Source organism: Lactuca saligna, chromosome 5 (assembly GCF_052625555.1).
Source record: "Lactuca saligna cultivar CGN05327 chromosome 5, ASM5262555v1, whole genome shotgun sequence".
Lineage (NCBI taxonomy): Eukaryota > Viridiplantae > Streptophyta > Magnoliopsida > Asterales > Asteraceae > Lactuca > Lactuca saligna.
The window spans coordinates 220,670,013-220,681,144 of record NC_136421.1 but is presented as its reverse complement, the minus strand read 5'-3'; the positions used below and the strand labels follow the sequence as shown (position 1 = coordinate 220,681,144).

Here is an 11,132-nt window from a genome sequence, read left to right as displayed (position 1 = left end):
AAGTTCGGACCGGCACCTGTCCGCATAACTCTTTTGTCGGCTCTGGCGGTCAATAACCTCTGCCTGACCCGCTGTATCTGCTCTGTCATCTGAATCACGATCTCTGTACTGCCCATCACTCTCTGCCCAACCTCACCCCAACAAATGGGAGTCCGACACCTCCTACCATACAACAGCTCAAAGGGCGGCATACCGATGCTCGAATGATGGCTGTTATTGTAGGAAAACTCTGCCAAGGGTAAATACGTATCCCAGCTACACCCAAAATCCAATACACATACTCGAAGCATGTCCTCAAGCGTCTGAATCGTCCGCTCACTCTGGCCGTCTGTCTGCGGGTGATATGCGGTACTAAAATGCAGCTTAGTACCCAACTCCTTGTGAAATTTCTTCCAGAATCGGGAAGTGAAGCGCACATCACGGTCCGAAACAATTGAGATCGGCACCCCATGCCGAGATACTACTTCTCTCACATAAACCTCCGCCAACTTCTCTGTCGAAGAACTCTCACTGATGGCAAGAAAGTGAGCGCTCTTCGTCAACCTATCCACAATCACCCAAATTGCATCAACTCCTCTGGCAGACCTCGGCAATTTGGTGATGAAATACATAGCGATCTGTTCCCACTTCCACTCGGGAACCTCCAATGGCTGCAACTTGCCATGCGGTCTCTGGTGCTCGGCCTTCACTCTTCGACAGGTCAAACACCTCTCGACAAACCATGTGACGTCCCTCTTCATACAAGGCCACCAATACTCTTTCCTCAAATCCAAATACGTTTTTGTAGCCCCGGGATGGATCGAAAATTTCGATCTATGAGCTTCCTCCATCAATGTAGTACGCGTACCGCCCACAAACGGTACCCATATCCGGCCCTGAAAAGTCATAAGCCCTCAATTATCCGACACAAACTTAGAAACCAAACCAACGACCCGTTCTCTCTTCTGGATCTCCGGATGCACAGCCTCGGCCTGTGCCCCACGAATGGCGTCCAGAACTGGAGCTATCACGGTCAATCTCAAACATACATTTCGCAGTGGAGTACTCTCCGCCCTGCGACTCAATGCGTCGGCTACCACATTAGCCTTACCGAGGTGGTACAAGATCTCACAATCATAATCCTTGACCACATCTAACCACCTCCTCTGCCGCATATTTAGGTTAGGCTGATCCATCAAGTACTTCAAGCTCTTATGGTCCGTGTATATCGTACAACGAACCCCATACAAGTAGTGTCGCCAAATCTTGAGAGCGAACACCACTGCCCCCAACTCTAAATCATGTGTGGGATATCTCGTCTCATGAGGCTTCAACTACCTCGATGCATATGCTATCACATGTCCCTTCCGCATCAACCACGTCATCACTCAACTCACTACTCGTGCTCTATCCCTCAAGAGATAGGAAATAAGTCAGATCTTGTCTCGTTTCCAGACAATGTCTGGTACGAAAAGCGTTGGTGACATCTTCCAATCATCTGCTGCTAACAATGGGGTCCTTAACCACCATGTCAATCTGAAGCCTCACAAACTCTGAATTCCCGAAACATCAATGTACGGGTCTCTATTATGACTGTTATCTCAGTGCAGAATGCACTCGGCCTCTCATCACAAATCTCTATAATGCTCTCCTTGATCACACAGAGGATCACAGGAGTTTGGTCAATGATACTGCACGAAATTCTCGGATGGAATGAATTCTCTCATCTGATCATCAATCTGCCCAGCTTCAGAGTCCGAGCCTGATCCTTCGTCGACGCTAGAACTACCATCTGGTCTACCACGTAGCGTCGCTATACTCGGCAACATGCCAGCACTAACATCACAATACTCATCCAAACTCGAGGGATCTCACACACTACAAGTTCCCTGGATTCATCTCAGCCTTCCTTGATTCGAGTACGGATCCTCTGCTTTCAGTAGTACGGGCCCATACTACCTTCCACATCTATCCGTACTTTCCTCAAGTACTACCTCGATTCCACCATGTCACTTCTACTACTGCTGATCTCTGCTACTCTCATCCTAGGCTTCCCCTAGGGAAATCTCTGACTCCACCAACTCACTCTCCGCCATCAGCTGCATAAGAAGTTCCTGCTTTTTTCCCCTAACTAGCTCGCGAATACTATTACATATTACTCAGACTAGATAATTCTTCGAATGAGAGACCCTACCCTTCAACGGTTGGACTCAAACAAGAGCTACGAAATAGGGTTAGACCTAACCTTCTGAAATTATTTAGTCCTTGCAATATGTAACTTATCATATTCGTTTACTAGTTAGTGAAAGACAACTAGAACTCCTAGGAGCACAAAGCAAGCAGCATTCGGGCATTGAGTACACATACTAAAGCATATACTACTCTGGTTATCATACTGGCTACTCTGTACTAGCATGCATATCACAATAAGCTGGTACACATATAACAGGCACATAAGGCATCCTCCTTAGATCCTTAGCCCTACTAGCATGCAATTCTCATAAAGCTGCTACACATATAATAGGCACATAAGGCATCCTTCCTAGGTATTTAGCCCTATTCTAGCATACTGTTCTACTGAAACTGAAACTGAAACTGATACTCATAACATAAACTTGTATGGGTAATTTGGGAGTACTTACTTGAGCTCGGCTGATTGCACACACCACACCCTTTTTCTCTTTTTAATGTTCTTTTCTTTCTAAAAATTCTTTTTACTTTTCAAAAACTTTTTTTTAAAATCTTTTTACCACTTCCTTAGTTTGAGTTCAGACACACTCGGGAGTGTGTCTGAATCCCTCAAACCAAGGCTCTGATACCAACTTGAAACATCCCAAAAATACAGTCTGAAAATTTCGTCAACGTCATATAAGAATCATAAACAATGTATATCAAAATATCATAACAACTGTCAAACATATAAACATCCCAGGCTGAACAAATGGTGTGTGCACTGCAATCTTCCCGAGCTCCTCTTTTGAAAACTGAGTACCTGAAACCAAAACTGAAACTGTAAGCACGAAGCTTAGTGAGCTCCCCCAAGCTACCATATACCATACAATAACATATAAACACATATTGGGCCTTGCCCACTGCATCGGACCGAAGTCCGGAAACTACATCAGACGAAGTCTGGAACTGACTGGGACCCCGTCCCCTACATCGGACCGAAGTCCGGAACTAACTGCATCGGACTGAAGTCCGGAACTGACTGGGACCCCGTTCCCTGCATCGGACCGATGTCCGGAACTAACTGCATCGGACCGAAGTCCGGAACTGATTGGGACCCCGTCCCCTGCATCAGACCGATGTCCGGAACTAACTGAACATAGCATATCATAAACATATCAACTAGCATGAATACCTATAGCGCATACTCCATCAGAACAGAGTCCGGAACACATAACACAAAACATGCCTGAATCACAAAGACATCAAGCACCCTAACTACTGCATCGGATCAAAGTCCGAAACTAACTGAACATAGCATAACATAATCATAGCATATAATATAAACACATATACTGCATACTGCATCGGACCATAGTCCGGAACACATAACTCATCTGTATCACAAAGACACCAAGCATAATGAACTACTGCATCGGACTGGAGTCCGGAGCTACTGCTAATTAAACGGACCGACATTGTGGCCTTAGACCCGTTCCTACTGGAAGGAAACTCACCTCACACTGCTGAAGTCCCGTAGATAAAATCCCACATTGCTGAAGTCCCGCAGACTCAACCTCTAGCTGCTGGATGACAGATTCCCAAACTGTCAACACCAAGATAACACCCAATTAATAATTGGGTTCTAACACATAACTATAAATACATACTTTGGGTAATTACTACATTACCCCTAGCTTGGCTTACCCAAGCCCAAGGCCCAATCCATAGGCCTAAAGTCAACTAGGGATCAAAGCCCAACATATGGCCCAATTTTCCAAATTGGGCCCAATCCTTCATATGGGCCTTACCCTAAAGCCCAACTAATTACTCTAGTCCATTTGATTATTCTCGAATGGCCCAACACAAGGCCCAAGAGACATTAGGGTTTCACATCAAATGATAACTAGGGTTAAGTGTTTCTTACTTAACCCACTAAGGACTTAACACACTAGGGACTTAATCCATTAAGTCCATTATTGCTTAGATTAATTTCTGCCAATGATTATTATTTAATATTTCACTTATTAAATAATTCTCGTATGCGTCCTGATAATTTCTCAAATATTAGATTTTTCTCAATTAGCCCATTAAGGATTTAGTTCATTAAGTCCTTTACTCTATTAGATAAATGGCGTGGAATAATTTAGGCTTAATTCACAATCAAATCCCAATGGCCCAAAAGTGGGTCCAATAAGTCCAAGGCCCAAATACTCATAATTAGGGTTTTCCACCCAAACATGGCCCAATAGGCCCAAAACCAATCTCTAAGCCCATTGGGGTTTGCTAGCCAGGCACCACCCACTACCACCTCGGGTAGTGGTGGTTGATGGCAGCTGAAAGGTTCTACTCGGCGGCTCAGACTAGGTTTAGGGTTTTTAGTGAGTTAAGATGTATATATACATGGATTAAGGGAGGGTGACGGGAGTTGTCCCGTGTCCATGCTCCAACTTTTCCCATTTAACCATTCTAGTCCCTCCCCATGATATTTTTTTCAAAATAAAACACATAATTACCTTTTTAACCATATCTTCTGAAATTCTTTACAATTAAAGTCTGAAATTTACCAATCAACCCCTACTCTACAAAATTCTCTTTCATAATAGATTCCTAAATTACTAATAAGTGCTTAAGCCTTCAATCTTTTCAATTTAAGTCCCGAACATACACTTTTAACCTCGACTTTTAATATTCTTCACAAATCATTCCGGGACTTACATTTATTAATTTATTTAAATAAACGGGGCGTTACAACTAAGGTGGGTTGCACCTAATCCTACATCGGCTGGGAAGGAGAACTAAGCATTCCTTATAAGGGGTGTGGATACCTTCCTTGTCACAACGCGTTTTAAAGCCGTGAGGGCAGCAGATCCCATAAGAACTCTGCAGTTAAGCGTGCTCGGGCGGGAGTAGTACCGGGATGGGTGACCCCCTGGGAAGTCCTTGTGCCGAGTGGCCCAAAGCGGACAATATTGTGATACGTGCCAGAGGGGGTTGTTACAAATGGTATCAAAGCCCTGGTTTGAGGGATTCGGATACACTTCCGGGTGTATCTGAACTCAAACTAAGGGGAAATAAAAAGATATTTTTTTTTAAAAGAAAACGTCTTCTAAAAAGAATTTTGAAAGCACTTAGAAAGAAAGAATTTTTTTTTACGAGATAGAGGTGTGTGCATGCGATCAGCCGAGCTCAAGTAAGTACTCCCAAATTACCCATACAAGTTATTTGTTCAGTTTCAGTTTTGGTTTCAGGTACTTCCGCAAGCAGGGGGAAGAGCTCGGGGTGATAGCGTCGCACACACCACAGCTTTAGCTTTTATCCTGGGAATTGATTTAGTTTGTTTTGATTTGACATAGTATGATACAGTTTTCCGCACAGTGTTTTTATTATGTTTGGGATACATCACGTATGGTTTTATGATATGACACTCAGATTATGGTTTTGGTTATATTGAAAAACGAAATTTTTGGGTCGTATTTTTTGGGTCGTTTCAAGTTGGTATCAGAGCTGGGGCACGGGTCGATGTGTTCGACAGGGACGTCGAACCCTATAATGGGGGGTGAAGGTGGGTTGCACCTGATCCTACATCGGCTAGGAAGGAGAACTAAACATTCCTTATAAGGGGTGTGGATACCTTCTTTATCACAACTCGTTTTAAAGCCGTGAGGGCAACAGATCCCATAAGAACTCTGCAGTTAAGCGTGCTCGGGCGGGAGTAGTACCGGGATGGGTGACCCCCTGGGAAGTCCTCGTGCCGAGTGGCCCAAAGCGGACAATATTGTGATACGTGCCAGAGGGGGGTGTTACAAATGGTATCAGAGCTAGGGCACGGGTCGATGTGTTCGACAGGGACGTCGAACCCTATAATGGGGGGTGAAAGTCGGTTAGATCTGATCCCACATCGGTTGGGAAGGAGAACTAAGCATTCCTTATAAGGGGTGTGGATACATTCTCTATCACAACGCGTTTTAAATCCGTGAGGGCAGCAGATCCCATAAGAACTCTGCAGTTAAGCGTGCTCGGGCGGGAGTAGTACTTGGATGGGTGACCCCCTAGGAAGTCCTCGTGCCGAGTGGCCCAAAGCGGACAATATTGTGATACGTGCCAGAGGGGGGTGTTACAAATGGTATCAGAGCTAGGGCACGGGTCGATGTGTTCGACGGGGACATCGAACCCTATAATGGGGGGTGAAAGTGGGTTAGATCTGATCCCACATCGGCTGGGAAGGAGAACAAAACATCTCCTTATAAGGGGTGTGGATACCTTCCTTGTCACGACGCGTTTTAAAGCCGTGAGGCAGCAGATCCCATAAGAACTCTGCAGTTAAGCGTGCTTGGGCGGGAGTATTACCGGGATGGATAACCCCCTGAGAAGTCCTCGTGCCGAGTGGCCCAAAGCAGACAATATTGTGATACGTGCCAGAGGGGGGTGTTACAAAAGTTGTAACGCCCCGTTTATTTAAATAAAATTAGTAAATGTGAGTCCCAGACTAGTTTGTGAAGAATTTTGGAAGTTAGGGTTTAAAAGAGTGTGTTCGGGATTAAATTGAAAAGGATTATGAAGGTCAGGGTCTGTTTGGTAAATTAAGGACTTTTTTTGAAAATGAATATGGTGAGGGGGACTAAACTTGTTAAAATATTACAAGTTTGAAGAAAGAACACGGGTGAGGCCCCGTCATTCCTCCCGTGTATGAAGATATAACCCAAGTGAAACCTTAAACCTAATCCTTAGCAGCTGCCACCTTGTGACTCCCCAGCCGTCGTCTCTCCCAACCTCAAGCCTCCCATCACCGGCTGTCACCCTCCTTCTCAGACTTCCGGCACCGAGACTACCACCATAAACCTGCTGCCGCCGAGCCTCCACTATTCTTCTTCTCATTCTCCTCCTTCAGCCGCAGTTGTCTTCATTGCCCCTGTCAAGCGAGACCGACGAGCTCGTTGTTCCAGTCAATACCGTGACCGTTGTCAATGCCAAGAAGCCGTCGTGTTATCTAGTTGCCGACGAGGACGAGAGGCTGCTACTCCGACATGACTCAGTCATTAGGATCGGGAAAGATTTCGTGGTTAGGTCGGTATCTCGCATAAACGACATATGCGAGCCTTGAACCGATACGGGGTTAGGGAGGCCAGTCGTGCACGTCTCGTAAGCGTCGCTATTTTACCTCTCTCGTCCCTACTCTCCTGCTGTGGCGCTATCTCCGAGAAGGCATGGTTTCTGCCGTCCAACAACCGCCGTTGTTTCCGCTTGGGTTGCTGCTGCCATCGATGAGAGCCACCAAGTGGGTGGCTAAGCCCTTGAACAAGTCAGAATCGCATATGTGGGTTGTTGATGGTGTTGATACTGGATAATTGAATAGGTACCCACCATGGCCGCCAGCCATGGTGGTTTCCGCCAAGCACCGCTGCCGGCCACCACGGTGTGGTTGTGTGTGTGTGTGTGTTAGTGTGTGTGTATAAAGCATTGTAATTGTAATTTCCAAAAGATTAATGAAATGGAAAACCACCACCCTAGGGTGGTGGCCGCCGCCGTGAGCCGCCATCGACCACCACTACCCGAGGTGGTAGTGGGTGGTGCCCGCTAGCAAACCCTAATGGGCTTAGATATTGATTTTGGGCCTATTGGGCCATGTTTGAGTGGAACTCCTAGTTAAGGTTTAGAAAACCCTAATTATGAGTATTGGGCCTTAGACCTATTGGACCCACTTTTGGGCCATTGGGATCAGATTGTGAATTAAGTCCAAACTATTTCATGTCATTTATCAAGTAGAGTAAAGAACTTAATGGACTAAGTCCTTAATGAGCTAATTGAGAAAATATTAATATTTGGGAATTTATTAGGGCACACGAGAATTATCTAATAAGTGAAATATAAAATAATAATCATTGGCAGAAATTAATCTAAGCAATAATGGACTTAATAGATTAAGTCCTTAATGGATTAAGTCCCTAGTGGGTTAAGTAAGAAACACTTAACCCTAGTTATCATTTGATGTGAAACCCTAATTTCACTTGGGCTTTGTATTGGGCCATCCGAGAATAATCAAATGGACTAGAGTAATTAGCTGGGCTTTAGGGTGAGGCCCATATGAAGGATTGGGCCCAATTTGGAAAATTGGACCATAGATGGGCCATAGTTGGGGCCTAGATGGTTGTATGATATTGGGCCCTAAAATGATACATGTTGGACTGGATTGATCAATTGGGCTATATGTTGGACTTTGATCCCTAGTTGACTTTGGGCCTATGGATTGGGCCTTGGGCTTGGGTAAGCCAAGCTAGGGGTAATGTAGTAATTATCCAAAGCATGTATTTTTAGTTATGTGTTAGAACCCAATTATTAATTGGGTGTTATTTGGTGTTGACAGTTCGGGAATCTGTTAGCCAGCAGCTGGGGTGGAGTCTGCGGGACTTCAGCAGTGTGAGGTGAGTTTCCTTCCAGTAGGAACGGGTCTAAGGCCACAATGCCGGCCCGTTTAGTAGCAGTAGTTTCCGGACTTTGGTCCGATACAGTTGTTAGTTGTTTGATGCCTTCGTGGCTCAGTCAGGATTTATGAGTTAAGTGTTATGGGCTACGGCCTGACGTAGTATGCAGTATATGAGTTTATCATCATGTGTGTTATGCTATTTGATATGTGTTTTGCTATGCTATGCTATGCCCAGTCAGTTCCGGATTTCGGTCTGATGCAGTTAGTTCCGGACTTCGGTCCGATGCAGGGGATAAGGTCCCAGTCAGTTCCGGACTTCGGTCCGATGCAGTTAGTTCCGGACTTCGATCCGATGCAGGGGACAAGGTCCTAGTTAGTTCCGGATTTCGGTCCGATGCTGGGGACAATGTCCAAGTCAGTTCCGGACTTCGGTCCGATGCAGTTTCCGTGCTTCGGCCCGATGCAGTGGGCAAGGCCCAATATGTGTTTATATGTTATTGTATGGTATGTGGTAGTTTGGGGGAGCTCACTAAGCTTCGTGCTTACAGTTTCAGTTTTGGTTTCAGGTACTCAGTTTTCAAAAGAGGAGCTCGGGAAGATTGCAGTGCACACACCATTTGTTCAGCCTGGGATGTTTATACTCTGATATATTTGATAGTTATTATAATATTTTGAGATACATTGCTTATGATTTCTATATGAGGTTTATTGACTATGGTTTTATCATTAAATTAAACGAAATTTTCAGACTGTGTTTTTGGGATGTTACAAGTTGGTATCAGAGCCTTGGTTTGAGGGATTTGGGCAAACTTTCGGGTGTGTCTGAACTCAAATTAAGGAAGTGGTATAAAGTTTTCAAGAGAAAAACCATGTTTAGAAAAATATTTTGGGAAAAGAAAATAATTTTTGAAAAGGTATAAGGAAAAGAGTTTTAGAAAAAGCGAAAATAACTTTAAAAAGAGAAAAGGGTGTGGTGCATGCAATCAGCCGAGCTCAAGTAAGTACTCCCAAATTACCCATACAAGATTATATTATGTATACCAGTTCCAGTTTCAGTAGAACAGTATGCTAGAATAGGACTAAGGATCTAGGAGGATGCCTTATGTGCCTAAAATATGTGTTTCGGCTTTATGAGAATCGCATGCTAGTATTGAGTAGATAGCAGTAGGATAGCCTGTCTAGGCTATACCTGATATTATAAGCTTAGCATTGTATGCTAGTACAGTTTCTTGTTATAAGGATAGAGTTGCTTGAGTACTCTCTTGTGTTTGAATGTTGCTTGCTTTGTGCTTTGTGAGACTCAGAGTGATGGGAGTTAGCCATTAGGTGAATACGTCACGTCACATGTGATCAGGGTTGAATAATCTCATAGTGCTAGATTTGGCCCTATTATGCAGCTCTTGTTTGAGTCTAATCGTTGTAGGGACGAGTCTTTTACTCGAAGGATTATCTGAGCCTCGTCACATGTGATGGTATTCAGATGATGGCTAATTGGCATTACAAGGAGGCCTTTAGCAGCTGAGGACTGGATTTGGTGGAGTCAGATATTTCCCTAGGGCAAGCCTAGGATGAGAGTAGCAGAGATCAGTAGTAGTAGAAGTGACTTGGTGGAGTCGAGGCAATACTTGAGGAAAGTACGGATAGATGTGGAAGGTAGTATGGGCCCGTACTACTGAAAGCAGAGGATCCGTACTCGAATCAAGGAAGGCTGATATGAGACCAGGAAACTTGTAGTGTGTGAGATACCTCGAGTTTGGATGATTATTGTGGTGTTAGTGATGGTATATTGCTGAGTATAGTGACGTTACAAGGTAGACCAGATGGTAGTTCTGGTGTCGACAGGGGATCAGGCTCGGACTCTAGAGCTGGGCAGATTGATGATCAGATGAGGGAGTTCATTCCATCTGAGAATTACACGCAATATCATTGACCAGACTCCTGTGATCCTTAGTGTGATCAAGGAGGGCATTATATAGATTGTGATGAGAGGCCGAGTGCATTATGCACTGAAATAACAGTCATGATAGACACCCATACGTTGATGTTTCGGGAAATTCAGAGTTTGTGAGGCTTTAGATTGTCATGTGGGTTTGGGATCCCATTATTAGCAGCAGATGGTTGGCAGATGTCACCAACGCTTTTCATACCAGATGTTGTCTCGAAAGGAGACAAGATCTGACTTACCTCCTATCTCCAGCGGGGTAGAGCACGAGATTGATAGGAAGAGGTTGGTAGTGAGTTGAGTGATAACGTGGTTAATGCTATGTCATGGGATGACTTCCAGACCAGATTCCGAGCAGTGTGTGCCCAGGCGATTGAGGCGCAACAGTTGGCGCAAGAGTCGTTAGATCTCCACCAGAAGACTGAGACTGTGGCAGATCACTGCCAAGTCTCGGGAAAGAACTTTTATGGAACCATAGTATGCGGCAGATGAGGAAATGAAGAAGGTAAGTTATCAGAACATACTGTAGAATGATAGCAGGGAGATTGTGAGTATCTCGGGATGCAAGACCCTGAATGATATAACTTCCATAGCTCGAGAGCGGGATATAGATTTGGA

At 44.7% G+C, this 11,132-nt stretch overlaps 1 pseudogene; it reads left to right on the top strand.

Moving 5' to 3' along the window:
- Positions 1–5,793: 5,793 nt before the first annotated feature.
- LOC144999350 (5S ribosomal RNA) lies at positions 5,794–5,911 on the top strand (annotated as a pseudogene).
- The last annotated feature ends 5,221 nt before the right edge of the window (positions 5,912–11,132 follow it).